The 20665-nt window shown below is 41.8% G+C and overlaps 1 long non-coding RNA gene across 1 annotated transcript in view; it reads left to right on the top strand.

The window, feature by feature from the left end:
• Positions 1 to 8982, top strand: part of LOC108532955 (uncharacterized) — a 29515-nt gene extending 20533 nt beyond the window's left edge. The window contains exon 3 of the long non-coding RNA XR_001886603.1: positions 7930 to 8982. This is a non-coding gene — a long non-coding RNA (uncharacterized LOC108532955). The remainder of the gene's footprint in view (positions 1 to 7929) is intronic.
• The last annotated feature ends 11683 nt before the right edge of the window (positions 8983 to 20665 follow it).

Below are 20665 nucleotides of genomic sequence, written 5' to 3'. Positions count from 1 at the left end.
CTCCAATTCTGTGAAGAAACTCATTGGTAGCTTGATGGGGATGGCATTGAATCTATAAATAACCTTGGGCAGTATGGCCATTTTCACGATATTGATTCTTCCTATCCATGAGCATGGTATGTTCTTCCATTTGTTAGTGTCCTCTTTGATTTCACTGAGGAGTGGTTTGTAGTTCTACTTGAAGAGGTCCTTCACATCCCTTGTAAGTTGGATTCCTAGGTATTTTATTCTCTTTGTAGCAATTGTGAATGGGAGTTTACTCATGATTTGACTCTCTGTTTGTCTGTTATTGGTGTATAGGAATGCTTGTGATTTTTGCACATTGCTTTTGTATCCTTAGACTTTGCTGAAGTTGCTTATCAGCTTAAGGAGATTTTGGGCTGAGACGATGGGGTTTTCTAAATATACAATCATGTCATCTGCAAACAGGGACAATTTGACTTCCTCTTTTCCTAATTGAATACCCTTTATTTCTTTCTCTTGCTTGATTGCCCTGGCCAGAACTTCCAACACTATGTTGAATAGGAGTGGTGAGAGAGGGTATCCGTGTCTTGTGTCAGTTTTCAAAGGGAATGCTTCCAGTTTTTGCCCATTCAGCATGATATTAGCTGTGGATTTGTCATAAATAGTTCTTATTATTTTGAGATATGTCCCATCAATACCTAGTTTATTGAGAATTTTTAGCATGAAAGGCTGTTGAATTAAGGAGGTAACTTCTGACATATTATAAATAGTACCATTTAAAAATAAAGCTCTTATATTACTCTCTTGGCCAGGCACGGTGGCTCATGCCTGTAATCCCAGCACTTTGGGAGGCCAAGGTGGGGGGACCATTTGAGGTCAGGAGTTTGAGACCAGCTTGGCCAGTATGGCAAAACTACGTCTCTACTAAAAATACAAAAATTAGCCAGGCATGGTGGTCTTTGCCTGTAATCCCAGCTACTTGGGAGGCTGAAGCAGGAGAATTGCTTGAACCCAGGAGGCGGAGGTTGCAGTGAACTGAGATCACACCACTGCACTCTAGCCTGGGTGGCACAATGAGACTCTGTCTCAAAAAATTAAAAATAAATAAATAAATAAAGCTCTTACATTACTCTTTTAAATGTCGAAGAATTCTGAATACCACAGCAATTTGACACCAGCTATAGTGATTTGATATCCATCATCTAGAAAAAATTATATAAACAAGCTCTTTAATATACATTTTCATCATTTTTCTCCATTTCACTTCTACACAGAAGTTCATTCTAAAATAATAATGTTCAAAAACCTTTTATTTATCATTCTATTATACTTTTCTACTTCTACAACAAAACAAAAAAATATATATAAGTTAAATGCTGCAAGTGTTTTAAATTTTTTCCGAATTTAGTTATGATTAGCACAGAATTAACTAATACAACAGAGAAATATTATAAATTTTTATGCATAATTGTTAAACAAAAAAAGTTTTTATTAGAATTACATTTATTGATAAGCTGAGTAGCACTTTTCCTCAACTGCTTCTTGTATCCATGAATGAATTATTTATTGTTAGAATGAGACAGGGTGTAGTATCCATTCTATTTCTATTTGTTATTTTTACAGATGGAAACGTTGAAAACCTGTGTTCACATAAGTAAGTAGGTAGGAATGGATTTCATAGCATTGACACTTAAGTTTAAACTATTTCATAGATATAAGACAAAGATCACATAGTCATTTACCACAAAGATGTTTTAAATGATCTATCAGCTGACAATTCAGTTATGATGTCCTTCAATTCTGTTGAAAGCAAAGAATTGAAAACCACATGACTTGCAAATAGATTTATTTCTCAGTCATTAGAATCGAGTTAAATACTGATATTTGGAAGTGTCCTTTTTTTTCTTTTTCTTTCTGAGACAGGGCACCACTCTGTCACCCATGTTGGAGCGCAGTGGCACCATCACAGCTCAGTGCAACCTCTGCCTCCCAGGCTCAAGCCATCCTTACACCTCAGCCTCTCAAGTAGCTGGGACTACAGGCGCGTGCCACCGTGCCCAGCTAATTTTTGTAATTTTTGTGGAGACGGGGTTTTGCCATATTCCCCAGGCTGGTCTTGAACTCCTAGATTCAAGGGATCTGCCTACCTCAGCCCCCCAAAGTGCTGCGATTACAGACATGAGCCACCATACCCAGCCTGGAGTTGTCCTTTTGTAGCACAGAGATTTCTCCACCTTGGAGCAATGCCCCAGGGTAAGTCTGGTCAGCAGTCAGGTGTGATCGTCTTTTGTAAGGTGGGAGAATGAACCTAATGAGGGAACAGGAAGGAGAGGAGGACCAGAAGAAAGAGTCCTCACACATACTAATTTTTGGAAAGTGTACTTATCATAGTTCAGGATCTGTAATTGATTCTTTAAAATCCTTTGGAAAGTCCTCAAACAGTATACCAATTCAAAAACCACTGTTACAAAGATTTCTGCCGAGTATCGTCATTTGTTAACTTTTTTTTATTTATTTTTTTCTCAGAAGACCTATTAATATCTGAAAGAACCAACATTCTTGGAATACTCCCTGGGAAATGCTACTTTAAAGATTTGATTAATAAATCTTAATTGGCTCCCCATTTAGATAATAAAATCTACAGCTGTGAGCCAGAGGTTGTTGAAGTTGTAGGAGAACATATATGATGATGATGATGACAATATTGATAGCTATTACTGATTACGTTAGTTTCGTATAGCAAAGACCAACCCTAACAAACACAAGTGAATACCAGCAATGAGGTACTTGTCTCACGCAACAATAAAGTCCTGGCCAGGTAGCCCTGGAGTAAAACAGTAGCTCAACAAGGTCATCAAGCACCCAGCTCTTTCTCTCCTGCCACTTCATCAACCTTAGCCGTGAACCTTGTGCTTGTTGCCTCATGACATCAAGAGGGCTGCTCTACCTCCAGCCTCATAGTTAAGTTCCAGGCAAGAAGAGAGAGGGGGGCAGAGAGAGAGAAAGGAGCAAGGACTTGTGGCTTAGAAGCTTTGCCTTTTTATTTGGGAAAGTCAAGGGCAGGTACTTACATCTCACTGGCCATAGCTGAGTTTTGTGGCCACACCCAGCTGCAGGGAAGCTGGGAGTTTGGGTATTTCCTCTTCAACACTTTCTAGTAGAGGAAAGCAAAGAAGAAGGTGTTTGAGAAGGGATTTTGAATGAACCAGTTTACAGGATCTGTCACATCCTTCTATTCTGAGCCAGACATTTTACACATATTACATTTATTATAACAATCCTATGTGATAGGTTTCTTATCCCCATTTTCCAGACAAGGAAATGAAAACTCACTGAGGTAAAGTAACCTCACAAGGTACCATAACTGATTTGTGTGAAAAAACTGGGATTGAAACAGTTCTTCTGACACTAAAGTCTGTGCTTTCCATCTCTGACCACCGCATGGGCTGTTTTGCTCTACATCCTGATACATTCCATGTCCTTCATAGCGCAAGACCTAGAAAGTTCTATGGGAGTGCAGAGACTCCCAAAGCCTGTGCCAAGAGCAGAGGAGTGGGGTGGGCAGAAGAGAATAAGAAAGACTCCCTCTGCCCCTCTTCCCCTCCCCCACATAACTTAATCTTGACAAGAGCGGGTCACAGGAGGGAAGGGCAGGGAAGGAAGCAGCACCTCTCCGCTGGGAACAGGCCACTGGGGCTCCTTTTCTGACCCTGGACTTTTAAGTCACCTGGACTCTGCAGGCCTCAGTCTCTCCACCTTGCTCTTCAGAGTGTATTGCCATGATTTAAGACAAATTCCCAGGACCTATGCTTGGGAGACTGCAGAATTGTGGTCTTGTGGGAAGTGAGTGTGATCTCTCCTGAGGCAGCGTCCCCATGCTCCAGAAGCTGTACCTTAGAATCCACCTGGCGTGAGACACCTTTACGGCCCCTCCCCTCCCCTCCAAGCCCACCATGGACTCAGAGATAAATTCACTTCAGGGGCTCTGGGCTGTTGTGACCTAACAAGTCATGACAGATGAAGCAAGGGAGCCCCAGAAACTCCACGTGAGGGCACAGACCTCCAAAACTTTCTGGAATTCAACTGCTTCTCACAACTGTTAGTCTGGTCCAAGCCAGCATTGTCTTCCACTTAGATGACTGCAATGGCCTTCTATTGGTTCTCCCTGCAGCCACTTTGCCCTATAGCCTGTCTGCCACAGAGCATCCAGGGTGATCATATGAATGCCTCAGAAAGGCCGTGATGTCCTCTGCCTTAACCCAATAGCAGCTCCCTTTTTCTTTCAAAGTAAAAGCCAAAGTTTTGACAAAGGGCTTCTAAGGCCATACCCAATCTGCATGCTGTTCCTCACCTTCCCTGCCCCTCCCCCCATACCTTTCTAATCTCACTTTCTACCTTCTTCACCCTCTAAGACATCTTCCTGCCTCAGGGCCTTTGCACAGATTACTCTTTCTGTTGAGATCATTCTTCTCTCAGAGATCCAAATGGCTCTCTCATCTCCTTGAAGGCTTTGCTCAAAATGCCACCTTCTCATTGAGGCCACACCAACTACCCTGATTTAAAAATTCCACCCCTCCACTTCTTCCCCCAACACGACCAATCCTCCTTACCCTCCTCTGCTTTTTCCATGGCACTCATCCCTTTCTAATACAGTATGTAACTGATTTATTTATTTAGCCTATACACTGCTTCCTGCCATGTGGCAGAGACAGTAACACTCACCAAATATTCCATGTGCTTCCTCACATTTGCTAGTTTTTTTTGTTGTAGGCGAGGCCATGTGATTAGTCCTGAGAGAAAGCATTGTGAGTCACTTCCAAGCTGCAGTACTGACAAGCCCATGGGAAGTTCTTTGGTCTCACTTTCCTCTGCCATCACAACTAAGGAACCTCAGATGAAACCTCTTGGGCCCCTGAGTCACTGCCTGGAAGACAATTGCCTTGTAGAATCACAATGGATTTTGTGCAAAAGAGAAATAAATAAAGAATTGTTTTGTTAAGCCACTGATACTCTGCCCTTATTAATACAGTATAACTTAGACTTCCCTGACAAATAGACCCCATTAGAATATAGGGTCCATGAGACCAGGATTGTTGTCTGTTTTGTTCTCTGATATATTTTGAACACCTGGATCAGTGCCTGGCACATAATAATCCCTCAGTAGATTTGTTGAATAAATGAATAGACTCCTGGACACAGGCCAGCATCCCTGACCCAGTCCAGTTTCTGGCTTCCTCTGGTGTGTAACAAATTCCCAGGACCTATACTTGAAAGCTCCTTATGAGTAGGGAATAAATTGCAATCGTCTTGTATTGTGCCCAGTTTCATAAGGCCTTGTCCGTTGTTACTATTCAGTAAATATGGACTGACTGACTGATAGAAATAGTTCAGTGCTAGCCCAACTCTCTCCTGCGGTCATCAGGTGGAAAGCTCTCAGCAGGAGAAGGAAGATGGCCAGTTCTAGTTCACATACTCCTACAGTTTCAGCACAGAATATTGCTTCACCAAGTAAACTAAGGCTGTTTTGCCTGATCTCCTTCAGTGCCTCACTCTCTGACCTAAAATCTGGCCTCTCTCTGTACCTGTGCTCACGCCTTCACTGCCCTCATCCTGTTCAAGGGCAGTCCTTGTGACTAAGCAGGGTACACTATTCTTTCCAGATTTCTACCTCCCATTCATACCTCAGGCCAATATTTTCTGATCTCTGACACTGCAGTTGTACTGAGCTTCCTCTTGGTGATGGCACCTAGGACCTCCTGATTGCCAAATGCAGTGGGACTTTTTTTTTTTTTTTTTTTTTAATTGTGTGATGCACTGGAGACCTTCAGCTAATCTCCTTGTCGCCTGCTACTACTTTGGCTCCCATGGCACCATCCTTTCCAGGTTCTGCTTACATCTCCTTGGCCATTCCTGTGCCTCCATGGGCTCTTTTTCCTCTGCTCATTCCTTCAGAGTCCTCCAGGACGCTGTCCTCAGCTCACTGCTATGGGCACTTGACACAATTTCCTCATGGTTTCAACAACCTCCTGGATACTGATGATTGTCAAATCTTTGTCTCCAGTCCCAGTCTCTCTCCAGAACTTGAGATGATTTACGTATCTGCCACCTGGACAGACCCACCTGGAGGTCCCATGACTTGGGTGTCTTTTATGCACCCTCTCTTATCCTCTTGGCCTAAATTCTGAGTCCATTAGTGGCTCTGGCAAGTGGTTCTACCCTGGCTTTGACTCAGTTTACACTGACAGTAACTTTTTTCAACAATTGGCTTGACCACGCTTTGTGCCTGAGGGCTTCTCGGATGCCCCTGGATACCTAGTCATTCTGGTTGCCTGTGGACATGGCTAACACCTGGGCATGTGCAACCCAGGTTGGGGGTGGGGATTGGGGATAACACTTCTTGGGGCATCTGGATTACTGAAGTATAAGAATCAGTGGATAACTGCTTCTCCCTCTTATCTCTCAGGTGGACAGTCCTAAAATGCAGCATAAATGCTTCTTGGAGGCCCCAGGGGCCCAGCATCAGTGTCCTGTGGCAGTGACCAATATGATACACATCCATTACTGGATTTCCATTTTTCCATTTTTCTTTATCCCACCCTCCCTGATCCCTCTCTCTGTTCTTGGGATCACTTCCCAGATAAATGACCCATGCATAAACCTTTGTCCCAGGTCTTCCTTTGAGGGAATTAAGGCTAAAATATCCTTTAGACCCCTCTATCTCAATATGTCTAAAGCAGGACTCTTGGTCTTGCCCTTAATCCAACTCTTCTTCTACTCTTACCCCAATCAGTCATCAAAGCTAAAAACTAGAGACTCACCTTTTCCCTCTTTCTCATCTCAATTTCAAGTCAATCCTGAATCTGCCCCTCCACTCCTTTCCTAAGACCGCCTCACCTAAGCTGCTGCCTCCCCTCAGTTCTCTCTGCCTCTCCTCCAATCCTCTCAAATCCATCCTACACCCAATCGCCAGTGTAAAATATCTCAAGCGCAAATTTTTGCCACAGCATCCTTGACTTAAGCCCCTTCAAAGGCTCTTTGGTAGGATAAAACCAAGCACCTTGTTATGACATGGGGCCTCCTGGGACCTGCCCTTTGCCTACCTCTTCAGAATCATGGCTGAACTGCTTATGCTTTCCAGCACCATTCCCATTGTGCACTCACCAGAGAGGAAGAAAATACTTATTTTGAAGAGACATTTTATTTTGTCTGCTGCAGAGCATCCCAACAGCATAGCTGCCATGAAGACAATGTTGGAAGAGCTGTTCTCTAGACTTTTACATTCACAGGGCCTTTCTGGAGTCATAGCTTCACAATACACAGATGACAGGACAGTCAGGATGAGGGTTGGAGAAAGTACTGGAGGTACAGTCAGCACACCTGGGTTCCAGGCCTGCTGTGACACTGGCTAGCTGTGAGACTGTGGGTAAATTTCCTGGCTTCTGTATTCACAAAGTGGGAAAATGCCATCTAATTGCCACAGGGTGTGTGATGAGCACATAAAAGTAATAATGATGATGATGATGGTGATGGCTAACATTTATTGAGCACTTACCAGCAAGGCAATGGCAATGAAGAAGGTACCTGGTAAGCAGGTCATAGCTCTGCTGCTAACTTAGTAATGTTTTCTCAGTAAGTCATTTCCTGTGTCTTGACTTCAGTCTCACCCTGCAAGCAGTCGAGTTGAACTAGTTCAGGGCTTTTGACTGGGAGGTCACTAATATCTTTGATAAGATAAAGTTCTGAGTTTATGAGCAGCTAGCACACTGAGCTATTGCTTGTCCTAAAGTGGGCTGAGCATACATCCATTTTTAGCTCTGACATGCTCGTTGGGATGCACACAGTGTGTTGAAGGTGACCTCACCAGCCCTTACATCAGCCTCCTTCCCCTGTGAAAAGAAATGATTGTGTCCTGAGCAAGAAAGTTAGAGATGCTGAATCTCTTGCATTTTTTTTTTTTTTTTCCAGCACACAGTAACAATGAGGGTAATTCTGCCAAAAAAACAACTTTTCTTGGCATGCATTGTGCTGTTCAAATCCTTGGAATTTATTGCCACATCACTGCCAACTTGGACAAATTCTTATCAGAGCCCAGTCAAATCCAAGGACAACTCAAGGCCTGCCATCTCTCTGCATGATGTCCAAGCTTCTTGTGTGGCCTCCTCACCCACCGTGGATTCTGCACACCTTCCTGAGGGCCTGGTAACAAGGAAGATGGACACTGGTACTCTGATCCTTCACCACTCAGCTCTAAAATGATGCCTTTGCTATAACTTTAGGGTTTTGTTTTGTTTGTTCATTTGTTTCCTCCCATCCTTCAATGCCTTATTATTTCCCTGTGTGAAGTGAAAATGTGATGGAGTAAATATATTGACTATTTTCTCTGTTCTGTTACTACCAAAGTCGCACTCCCCATTTTGACTCATTTCTTTTCATATTTGATTATTTTCTGACTAGTTTCTGATCATATTTACATGATTTTCAATAACCTGATGCTTCCTACATAATTGAGGTGGTCAGAATAAAAATCCCAAAGTGCGCGTGAATTGGAAGACATTTATCCAGCCATGGTGAGGGGAGTGAAACTGCATCCATGCCAAAGAAGATACAAACTGGGCAGAGTGATTGTCCCTTTATTTCTCCGAAAGCCAGGGGTTTGTATAAGAGCATTCCTGGGTGGGCTTTCCTGACGGGGAGAGCTAAGGGCAGAGAATCTAGGATAACACTTGGCCTTCATCCATTCCATGACACCTTACACCTTTGGCATCTATTTGGCTGTTGGTAGGATGGGGGAAATATGAGATGAAGAAAGAGGAGATTTGCCACCTCTGACTTCCCCTCATGACTCCCAGGTCACATTAGCACTAACACTAGTTATATTTTAAAGTGACTTATTTGTTTATGTCACAAATAATGATTGAGCACACCCTGTGTATATACCAGGCTCTGTACTAGACACTGGAGACACAATGCAAAGCAGCCATACTCCCAGCTCTGTGGAGTACTCACGATGTAGTGCATGCAAAAAGACAATCAGATGTGGAAAGTGTCCAATGAGTTCTGTAGAAGATGGCTCATTAGATCTCTTATTTACAGCATTGTGGCTGGTATAATTAAATTATTTGAGCAATTATCTGTTAGTGTTGGTTTTCCATTTTCAACTAAAAATCCCATAAGGACTGTAAGTCCTAGCATAATGCCTAGCCTGTGAGGAAGAGCTCAATAAACATTTATGAAGAAGGAAAGAAGAGGAGAGGAGGGAAGAAAGGATGGAGGGAAGGAGAAGGGATGAAATAGAAAGAAAAGAAAGAGAAATCAGTTGTAGTGGTTCACCCCTGCAATCCCAGTGACTTGGGAGGCTGAGACAGGAGGATTGCTTGAGCCTAGGAGTTTGAGGTTGCAATGAGCCATGATTGCATCACTGCACTCCGGTTTGAGTAACAGAGTGAGACCCTGTGGAGAAAGAAAGAAAGGCAGGAAGAAAGTAAGAAATAAAGGAAAGAAAGAATGAGAAAGAAAACTAAAGAATGAAAGAATGAAAGAGAAAGAAAGGAAAGAAAAAAGAGAAAGAAAGAAAGGAAAGAAAGAAAGAGAGAGAGAGAAAGAAAGAAGGAAGGAAAGAAAGAAAGAGGAAAGAAAGAAAGAAAGAAGGAAAGAAAGAAAGAAAGAAAGAAAGAAAGAAAGAAAGAAAGAAAGAAAGAAAGACAGACAGACAGGAGAGGAGAGGGAAGGGAAGGAGAGGAAAGGAGAAAGGTCGATTAGTGTCCTGGAAGAAGGGTGAAAGGACACTGTGAATAAACTCTGGGCATGTAGAGGGAAGCTGGGTGCTGAGAAGGCAAGGAAATGAATCTAAGTGAGAGGAGGTCAAGGCGGCAGGCACTAGGTGTATAGGAAGGAAGTGGATGTTTCATCTGGGAAAATTCCATGGCAGAAAAAAGGCAGGTGGCTGTGCAGAGCCTGGGGACTTGTCATAAAGTTCACCTTCTGTCTGGCTGGGAGGTGTCCTGACTGCAGAGAGCCACACCTCTGGCTGCACCTGGGAATCCCTGACCTAGGGCTGATGCTGTGCCAGGTGGGGCAGAGAACTCTGGACTCTGGACTCAAGCAGACCTGATTTGCCTCTAGCCTGTGCCGTCAATAACCTAAAGTTAGGTTTCTCCAAAGAGCTGTTGAGGTGATGAGCTGTGCTGGAAGAACCTGGCCAATGCCTTCTGGTGGAGGCAGGCCTGGGCTCTCTTCATAAAGATGAGTTTTGTTTTAGCTAATTGATCCCCATGAACCATTGTTCTGGTTTACTGTTTCTCATCCTTAGCTATATTTGCACTATAATTACACCTTTCTCACTATTTCTTAGAAGCCTTCTATTTCAAATGGAACTGTGGTCTTACCTATAAAAACCACATTTCCCAAACACGGATTGTGATTGATAGTCACAAGGGCACTTATAGGGAAAACTCTGGAAAAATGAACAGCACTGCTGGAGGGTATAATATGTGCACGGCCTTGTGCTGAGTGCTTGCATTGCAATATTCCATCCAGTCTCTGCAGCAGCCCTGTGGGGCAGGGGCTATTGTTATCCCCAGTTGACAGGGAAGGAAATGAGACCCAAGCAGGCTTCAGTCACCTCTCTGCAGTCTCTCAACCACACATGGTGGAAACAGGACCCACAAGCAGGGCTGACTCTCTCCGTCAGGCCTAGACACTCCAGCCCCAAGCCAGGCCAAGGTGATGCAGACCCCAATGGCAACGAGCTGCGGTTTTAGAAGAAAAGTGGACAAACAGTTTCTACCCTAATTGTTACATCTATTTTTAAAGTTTTTTTCTTTTATCTTGATAAGTGATGGTCATTTTTCATATACTATAAGTATGTAAAGTTTTATTTAATTAAGTTTGAAAGTGAACTTTTAAAAGAGAAGTGTTCTGTAATGGTGTAGTGGATATATGGATACGGGGAGAGTGAAAACGAACACAGGTGATGATCTGGGGAAACTCAGGCCACTCTCAGGGCTGATTTTGATCTTTGCTGTTGGACTCTGTGACACTGTCAGTCTGCCAACCCTCATGGGACATGCCACTGGGGTTTGTTGCATCTTACTGGGCTTTGCCTAATTGGTCTTGCCTGTGTGAGTCTGTCTCATCTCTTGGGTCATGGCCGTGCCCTATGTTGACAGAATAAATATCAGAAACTAGGTAAAAGGTGATTTGGCAAATATCAGGAAACGAAATGTCTTCAGCTGCAATTGGCTCAGGACACACAAGGGCTTGCTGGGAAGCGACACAAAAGATGAGGATCCCCTCTGTCCTCTGCACAGGACCTGTGGCAAGTCAGGAGAGGCATGTACACACAGAAAGAGGGTCTCTGCAGGGAAAAGGCTGTTGTGTTTACCAGGAGGCTGCAGCCTCAGAGATTTCCTGCTGTCACAGTGAAGGCGACCTGCTTCAGGCCTGTGTAACTATCATTCTGACCTTTACTCTTTCTGCAGGCATGAAGCCTTATACTTTCTAGGTACTCATTAAAATTGTTCTGAATTCACTCCCCTTGCCACTGCACTTGGGAGAGAACATTCTACGTAGAGGACCACAGTTAGAGTTGACTAGGCACCCAGCTCTGTTCCTCCACTACTGAAAACTAGATATGCAGCAATCTACTTTCTAATGATTACTGGGAGTTTCTTTTGCATGACGCAGTTCTCCCAGGACCACTCCCTGAGTGAATGGATAATCAGGTCCCAGACCTGCAAGGCTTTATCCAGTTCTTGGATAAAACTATATAAACCTATCTCCTAAAGTATCCCTGCTACCTCCTCACTCCCTACCCACCCCATAGCTGACGAGGTGGAAAAACAATTTTTGTGCAGTCCACTCAAAAGCAAAAGTCCTCTTATGTTAAAGAGTGTTAAGTCGTAAGATTTAACAACAGGTCAATAATGCCAAATAACTTGGCTTATTGATATGAAAGTTGTGTGCCCCTTGTGTTTGTGTTCAAGGTAAGGAAAAGTTAATAGTCTGAGCAAATATTTTTGAGCAGATAATTTCTGCTGCTTTAATAAACAATATGTTTAAGGATGGGGGCTTTAGAATGACACTAATTGGGCCAGGCATGGTGGCTCATGCCTGTAATTCCAACATTTTGGGAGGCCAAGGTGGGAGCATTGCTTGAGCCCAGGAGTTCAAGACCAGCCTGGGCAACATAGTGAGAACTCATATCTAAAATAAAATATTGGCACACACCTGTGGTCTCAGCTGCTTGGGACGCCGAGGAGGGAGGATATCTGGAGTCTAGGAGTTTGAGGCTACAGTGAGCTATGACTGCATCACTGCACTACAGCCTGGGCAACAGAGCAAGAACCTGTCTCAAGAAAAGAATCACACTAATTTTAGTTCAAGTTTCTGCTCTGCCAATTAGCTGTGGCAATTTGGGCAAGTTACTTTCCCTCTCTGAATCTGTTTCTTTATCTGGACATGGGAACACTGTCTCTGGGGTCTCATGGAGCAGAGATTCTGTTAGGCTCACTCTGGTAATGAGGTTTTGATAAGGCCTGATGAGGGTAGGCATCCAATGAAAGCTGAGAGTAGGAACCATTCTGAGGAGCAGGGCAGTCTCTTTCAGAGACTGGAACTGGGCCCCAGGGCAGGAATGTGTGGATCTTTACTCTAGTGCTCACCACCTATGTGGCTATTAATACCACTCTCCAAGTGTTGACCTACCCTTGGTCTGCTTCTCTTTCCTTCATGAAGTAGTTTCTCTCCCTCACTGCAGGTATCCTTTCTCTCCCTCACAGCTTCTGCTTACTCATGTCCATGACTTACTCATGCCCTCCATGTACTCAAGCTCGTCATGGCCTCTCTGGCTTCTTATCTTTCAACTTCAGTTTCTACGGTGAAATAGAGGAAACTAGATTTCCTCTATTTTCTCAACTTGAACTTTCTAAAAGCAAGAATTAATGAGAATAAAGCCTTTTGTTTTTTGATACCCTATGAACTGCTGGCTAGCCAATGGTTGCAATTGGGCCCAGGGCACATCCCTGATGCAGTCAGAGGTGTGTGTGTGTGTGTGCACTAGTGTGTGTGTATGTTTGAGGACAATCATATTGGGCAAATGAAAGCCACTAAGGGCAACCTGTTTGTTGAGTGCAGGTGATTGATGTGTAGTAGCCAAAAAAAAACAAAAAAAAAAAAACAAAAAAAACAGTCTCCTAAGGTTGTAGTGAAGGTGAAGATGCAACAAGACAAAACTTGTAGAGGACCTAGCACAGAGCTAGGACACATAGGAAGTGCTAGAAAATAAAATAGCTGCTATGTTATTCATCTTCTTATTATGCAATTGTTGTTATTATTATTCTAATCTACAATGAGTGCAGACTTGGTTCCAAAGGCACAGGGTAATTTTCAGGCTGCTAATAGAAGATGCACTAGGAAATTATTTTCTTCACACAACTAGGTCAACTTCACTAAAGACAGGCAGAGAGACGGGAAATAGAACCTCTCTATGTACAACATCAAGGAATTAAAAAAAAGGTCCTCAGAGCAAACAAACATTAAGAGTTCCTCTTTAAGTTACCCTTTAAAACCACAAATACGATCCTGTGAGCCTACCTGACTCTTTTAAGGACTTCTCTTTTTTCTTAAATAAAGGCACAAATTCTTCATAAGACCTTACATATTCTGCACTCTCTCTCTCACCGTGTGCGCCACAGACACACACAGACACACACACACACACACACACACACACACACACACACACACATCCCAGCTTCCTTCTGCACCACAAATACCTTGCTTGGGGACCTGCAGTCACGTTGACCCGCTGGCACTTCTGGGACACTGGCACACCTTGTTCGTGTTGTACACAGGGCTCGACATGGCGCTGTTCAGCCTAGGACACTCTTCTCCGCCCTTCCCCAGCCCTTTTCTTAGTTAATGTCCACTCACCCTTTGTCTCTGTTCAAACAGCAGAGAAGTTTTCCCTTGCGCATGTTCTTTTATGTAAGATACACACACACAGAATCAAATGCATTTTCTTCAGCCCATTATTTTACCGTAATTTGTGTCTGCTTCTCTGACCAGACTGTCAACCTACAGTCCCAAGACGTTTCAGGCACTTGGTAAATATCTTTTGATTAAATGAATCAGTGATGGTTTTGCTACCAAATGCAACTGCCTATCTCAGAAGCTAAGACAACACTGGAAGGTAAAAACATTCAATATTACACCATTGTTAAAAGTTAAAAACACACATGCAAAGTTCACCAAATTTGACTCTGTTCTATGCTCAAAGGAAATTACAACACATTTTTAAAAACTGTTATTTTACAGGCCACATTCATTAGCCAGAATGCAATAAATTTAGAAATTAACAGGGAGCCAAAAAAAATCTATATTCTTTAACTATAAAAACACACTTCTAAAGACCTCTTGGTTTAAAGAGGAAAGTAAACCACTTAGAACTAGACCACAGTGAAAGTAGCACACACCAAAACTAATGGAATACAGCCAAAGCAATTTTCAGAAAAAAACTCTAGTCTTACATTTATTTATTAGAAATATAAAAAAGATTGAAAAGCAAAACAAAATAAAGCCAAGTAAATAGCAAGAAATAAATTAATATGGAAGCAGAAATTAATGAAACAGGAAAAAAACTCAGCGAAATTAATCAATAAAACCACAGATTTGCTTTATTTTAAGGTAAAAATTATTTGGCTAGAATAGTTAATAAAAAGAGAAACCAATATTGCCTATTGCTTAATAGACAATATCAGGCATGAAAAGGGATTTGTACAGATATAAAAGATCACTTAAAAGGAGCATTATGCACAATTTTATAACAAGGAATTTGAGACCCAGATGAAAAGGATTTTCTAAGAAAATTCAAATAACCAAACTTTGGGAAGAATAGAAAACATTAATAAACCATTACAGAAATTGAACTATTAGTTAAATGTGTACCTCCTTCTAGTCCATGGAAGGGCATCAGGCTCAAAAGGCTTATAGGCATGTTCTCCTAAAATATAGATCAACAAATAGTATGTTCATGACCTTACATGTATAGAAGGCCTCCTTAAGTCATAAAAACAAAGAAAAAGGTGAACAAATTTGACACATCAAAACTAAAATCTTATCTGTGACAAAAGACATCATTAACAAAAGTTATGGTCTAGGAGAAAATATTTGCATTTGCAGATATATTTGTGTATGTGTATATATACATACATACACATATGTGCATACATACACATACATAATGCAAACACATATAACAGGCAAAAGAATGGTATCCTGGTGTTATTGACTGAATTGTGTTCTCTCTTGAATTCATGTGTTGAAGCACAAACCCCCAATGTGATTATATTTAGAGACAGGGCTTTTAAGAGGTAATTAAGGTTAAATGAGATCATAAGTGTTGGATCCTAATCCAATAGGATTGGTAGCCTTTTTAAAAAAAAATTCATTTTTTGTAGAAATGGTGTATCCCTGTGTTGCCCAGGCTGGTCTCAAACTCCTGGGCTCAAGCAATACTCCCCCTTTGGCCTCTCAGAATGCTGGGATTACAGGTGTGAGCTACCATGTTCATGCAACCTGATGGCCTTCTAAGAAGAGGAAGAGAGCTTCTCTCTTTCTCTCTCTCTCTGTCTCCCTCCCTCCCTCCCTCCTTGCACACACTAAGGAGAGGCCCTATGAGAACACAGCAAGAAGGCATTGTCTGCAACCCAAGTGACAAACCCTCACCAGACACTAACCCTTCTGGCATCTTGATTTTTGATTTCTAGCCTCCAGAACTGTGAGAAATTTTTGTTGTCTAGCTACCCAGTCTATAGTATTTTGTTATGGCAGCCCAGGCTGACTAAGACACCTGGATATATCAACCTATAAGAAGAAGAAGAAGAAAAGACAAAAAAAAAAAAAAAAAAAAACCAAACAAACCTGATTTTAAAAAGTCAAAGATACGAACAGGATATTCACAGGATGGTTATGGTCAATAAACATAAGAAAAAATGCTTAGCAATACTAAAATACCTTTTTAACAACCATCAGATTGACAAACTCTGTAAACAATTTGCTAATCTCCAGAATTAGCAAGTGTGAGGAGTGATAGAATGTAAACTGGTAACAGTGACTTTCGAGGTAAATATGGGACTATTTTAAAATATAAAAATGTATGTAACCTAAAATCCCACAATTTTACTTCTCTATATCTATTCCTGGAAAGCAACAGACACATACAATATGCTCACCAAGGCATTATTTCTGAAAGCAAAAGCTTTGAAAGAATGAGGGGCTGGCACTGGCAGTGTGGTCAGACAGAGAGAGGCTGGACCCAGAGAGGCTAAGAGGAGAGCCATGGAGAATGCCAGTGGGTTACTGTATCAGGGTAGGGTTGCCCCAGAGAGAGGGCTCAGCATTGACTGCCTGGGTTAGGATAGCCAGGGAGCCACAGCCAGGCCACAGAGCAGCCATGGCACCCACAAAAGCTAAGCTGAGACTGAATGAGGCAAGAGCAGCACCCTGTCGCCTAAACTCAGAGAGGAAATGACTAGTTACCAGCCTTGGACTTCAGGTTCTCATGCCTGTAGAACAAGCAGCAAGCAGGCAGACAAGGGACATCACCCTGAAAACCAGAGAAGGGACAGGGCCCAAGGATTCTAGCTCTTCCATCTGTCCAGTAAGCAGCAATAGCCATGCCAGCCCCCTTAGACCCAGGAACCATCACAGGGAGGAAACCAGGAGGAAGAAAGGCTGTCAGAGAGACACAGCATCTTATCCAAGAGACATGGTACACCATCTAAAAGGAACTGTTTAAATGATCATGTTAGACTACTCTTTAAATCAGGCTGACTCTTGAGCAGATTTTATTTCCTCCCACTCCCCAGGGTGTGATTTGGTGAGGAAAACCGAATCAGCAAAGAAAGATCATTTTTGTTTGCATATCTTAATTATGAGGTGAGTGCATTGTGTCATCCTAATAACCTCTGCTTTTTATTTTTCTTTCATGGAAGAAATTTCAAAGTTCAAAGAGAGAAGGCATTAATATTTCTCAAGATGCAAAATATGATTTTATAAAAACAAATTGCAGAAAGCTGTAGGATTTCAAAAGTGGATCCCAAAGACGGTCATGCCCTTTTAGTCCAAGAGCCACACTTCAAAAAGGAAGTGGGGCACAGGCACAAAGGCTGGAAAACCCTGAGGATTCCTGGGAAGCCAGCCCTGGCTTATGGCGGGGAGGGTAGGTATTCTTATATTGATTGCAATACTCTTTGTGGTGATGATTAGCAGTGTGTCGATCTTACTGAATAGAGAAAGAGGGGAGAATTTCAAAATGAACTTGAAAAACATCAACCTTGGAATAAAATAGAAATAATAATATAATAAGAATAATTTGAATCACGATTAGTGCACATCTTACATGCATTATTACATTTTATCTTCACTGTAACCTTACAAAGATAGCTATTATTATTATCTCCCATTTTACAGATGGGGAAACCGAGGCTTAGAGATGGGTTGTCTGCAAATATGGCCATGAATTCCTCCATCCCAGTATGCAAATGCCCCTCTTCCCACTGAGTGTTGGAGTCTATTTCCCCTCCTGTTGAGCTTTGGCTGGCCTGTGGTGGCTTTCAACAAAAGAATGAATTGGAAGGGATGACATGCTTGTTCTGGCTTACATCTTAAGAACACTGGCAACTTCCATTTCTGCTCTCTTTGAAGCCAGTTGCCATGTCAGGAAGTCTGAATAACCTGTTAAGAGAGAAAGGCCACATGGACAAAGGCCACATGGAGAAAAGGATCCAATTTTTTATAAGAGACTAAGAAGGAAGAGGGAAAGACCCAGTCAGCCCCCAGCAATTTCAGCTACGCAAGACATGAAGTGTCAGACATGTGAGTGAGGCCTTCTTGGTCATTGGAACCCTAGCCAAGCTCACTGATGAACGCAGCCATGTGAGTGACCCCAGCTGACACAATGTGGAATACAAGAATCGACCCAGTACACCCACAGAATTCTAGTAAATAATAAAATAGCCATTGATCAGGCCACTACATTTGGGAGTGTTTCATTATGCAGCAATAAATATCCGAAACAAGAGATTAGAAGCTTGCCCATGGTCATACAACTGGTAAGTGGTAGAGCCAGGCCTTGAGGCCAGGTATTTCTGACCTCAGTGTCCAGGCTCTTAACAGCTGCATGGCCAAAGACTGTAAGTCATTAAAGACATGGAAATTATTAGCAGAGGTCTACTAAATCACGGGATATGAGAGCTGAGGAAAGAACAAGGATGAGAAGAAGGAACACACTGAGAGTGGAGATGAGCTTCCAGGAGCTTGAAACAAACCTTTTATTCCTATATTTATTGAGCATCTATAATGCTTGAGGCAATTTTGTAGGGGCTTTGAAAGATTCAGGGGTGAATCCCATAGGGTAAGTGATCTCAGGAAGATAGCAATCTAATTAGGGAAAACAAAATGAATAAAATCATACCATATAAAGTAAAAGGTAGAGCTGCTATGGAACACAGTTGAACAGTTTCTCAAAAAAATTTTGCCTTTAAAAGGAATGGGAAAAGCTGCAATTACTTTTGCTCCAACCTAATATTATATGATCCAGCAATTCTCCTTTGAGCAAAAGAGTTGCTTAAACAAGTATCTCTACATTCATTTTCATAGCAGCATTATTCACAATAGCCAAAAAAGGTGCCAGTAACCCAAAGTCCATGGACAGATGAGTGGACAAACAATACGTTGTATGTGTAGACAATGGAACATTATCGAGTCTTTAAAAGGAAATTTCAGACACATGGGTGAACCTCGAGAACATTATCCTAAGGGAAATAAGTCAGTCACAAAGGACAAATCCTGTATGGTTCCACTTATAAAAAGTACCTAGAGTAGTCAAATTCATAGAGATAGAAAATAGAATCGCAGTTGCCAGGGGCTGGGAGGAGCGGGGAACGAGGAGTTAGTGTTTAAATGGTACTGACTTGCGGTTCAGGCAGATGAAGGAGTTCTGGAGATGGATGGTGGTGATAGTTGTACAACAATGTGAATACACTTAATGCCACTTAGCTGTACGCTTAAAAATATGTATATTTTACCACGATAAAAAGCAATTGATTTTTAATTTTTTTTTTTTTTTTTTTGAGACAGAGTTTCACTCTTGTTGCCTGGGCTGGAGTGCAGTGGCGCCATCTTGGCTCACTGCAACCTCCACCTCCTGGGTTCAAGTGATTCTCCTGCCTCAACCTCCTAAGTAGCTGGGATTACAGGTGTCTGTCACCACGCCTGGCTAATTTTTTTGTATTTTTAGTAGAAAGGGGTTTCACCGTGTTGGCCAGGCTGGTCACAAACTCCTGACCTCAGGTGATCCACCCACCTCGGCCTTGTAAAAAGTGCTGGGATTACAGGTGTCAGCCACCGCACCCGGCCTAGATTTTTAATTACATATAAAACACATGCTAGACAAGGCAGAGAGTTGTGAAGAGAAGAAAGTCAGGTAGAAAACAGTAGTGAGGGCTCATCACAGGCTCATCACGGCCTAGGCACTGAACTAGACTTCACACATTCTTCGCTTCATCCAGGCTTCTCAATAACCCAGAAAAGTCAATGGTATTACCCCAGGTGATACAGGAAGTAAGTTTATGGATTTAATTGTCCACACAATGTGTCATAGACAGTTACAAATTGGTTCAAAAGTTTTAGATAAAGTCAAGTGTGATAAATCCAGAATCAGTTATTTAAGAAACTATAGAAATGAGGAGTGAGGGAGGCTAGGTATTTTTTAAAAATTCAAACTAATTCCACAGAGGAAAATAATGACTCTGCACCAATTTTCTTTTAAAAGTTTGTTATGGCTGGGCGCAGTGGCTCATGCCTGTAATCCCAGCATTTTGGGATGCCAAGGCAGGAGGATAGCTTGACACTGGGAGTTCAAGTTCAACCTGGGCAACATGGCAAGACTCCCTCACTAAAATAATAATAATAAATAAAATGAATAAAATTAAAAGTTTGTTTTCCATATTTCAGAAGTAGTGAACAATTAAACATTTTAAAACTATAGAATATAAATAGGAAAATAAAGCGATATATAACCTCATCCCCAGAGGTAAATTGCTAATATTTTGGTATATATCCTTCTAATCTTTTCTCTGCATATGTGTATAGATATTTTTTCCAAACTGAAAACACATGTAATGTGTATTTTATATCCTGACTTTTAAATCTCTGCATATAAGGGAAATATTTTCTGACATTACTAAATATTCTTTAAAACATGATTTGTAATGATTTGCTATCATAAGGTCAGGCCCAAATTTTACTAAACCACTCTTACTTAGAGAGTTTTCTTTTCTCTCTTAAATAACACTGCAATGAAATCAATATACATACACCTTTAACCATAATCCCTGATTATTTCCTTAGAGAGGATTCCTAGAATCACACCAAGTGTTTTGGTGCCACTGCCAGAGACAAAAAATTGGTCTAGAGAGATCTCGTTTTTGAACCAGAATGGTGAGTATACTTATGTAAAGACGCATCTTTGGGTTATGCTCTTAAAAATTATCTGTGCCTCTTTTTGTCTATGATAGTTCAGATAAATAAACATATAACTTATTTATAGGTCAGCTATATAAGTAATTGTTATATAGTATAGACCAATAAATCAGCATGTATTGTTTTTCTTGGCATATCATATTGCCTGACACATAGC

The sequence above is a fragment of the Rhinopithecus bieti genome, unplaced genomic scaffold, assembly GCF_001698545.2.
Source record: "Rhinopithecus bieti isolate Rb0 unplaced genomic scaffold, ASM169854v2 scaffold_6380, whole genome shotgun sequence".
Lineage (NCBI taxonomy): Eukaryota > Metazoa > Chordata > Mammalia > Primates > Cercopithecidae > Rhinopithecus > Rhinopithecus bieti.
Note: the sequence above shows the minus strand (reverse complement) of the source record. Positions and strands in the feature narration are given on the sequence as shown.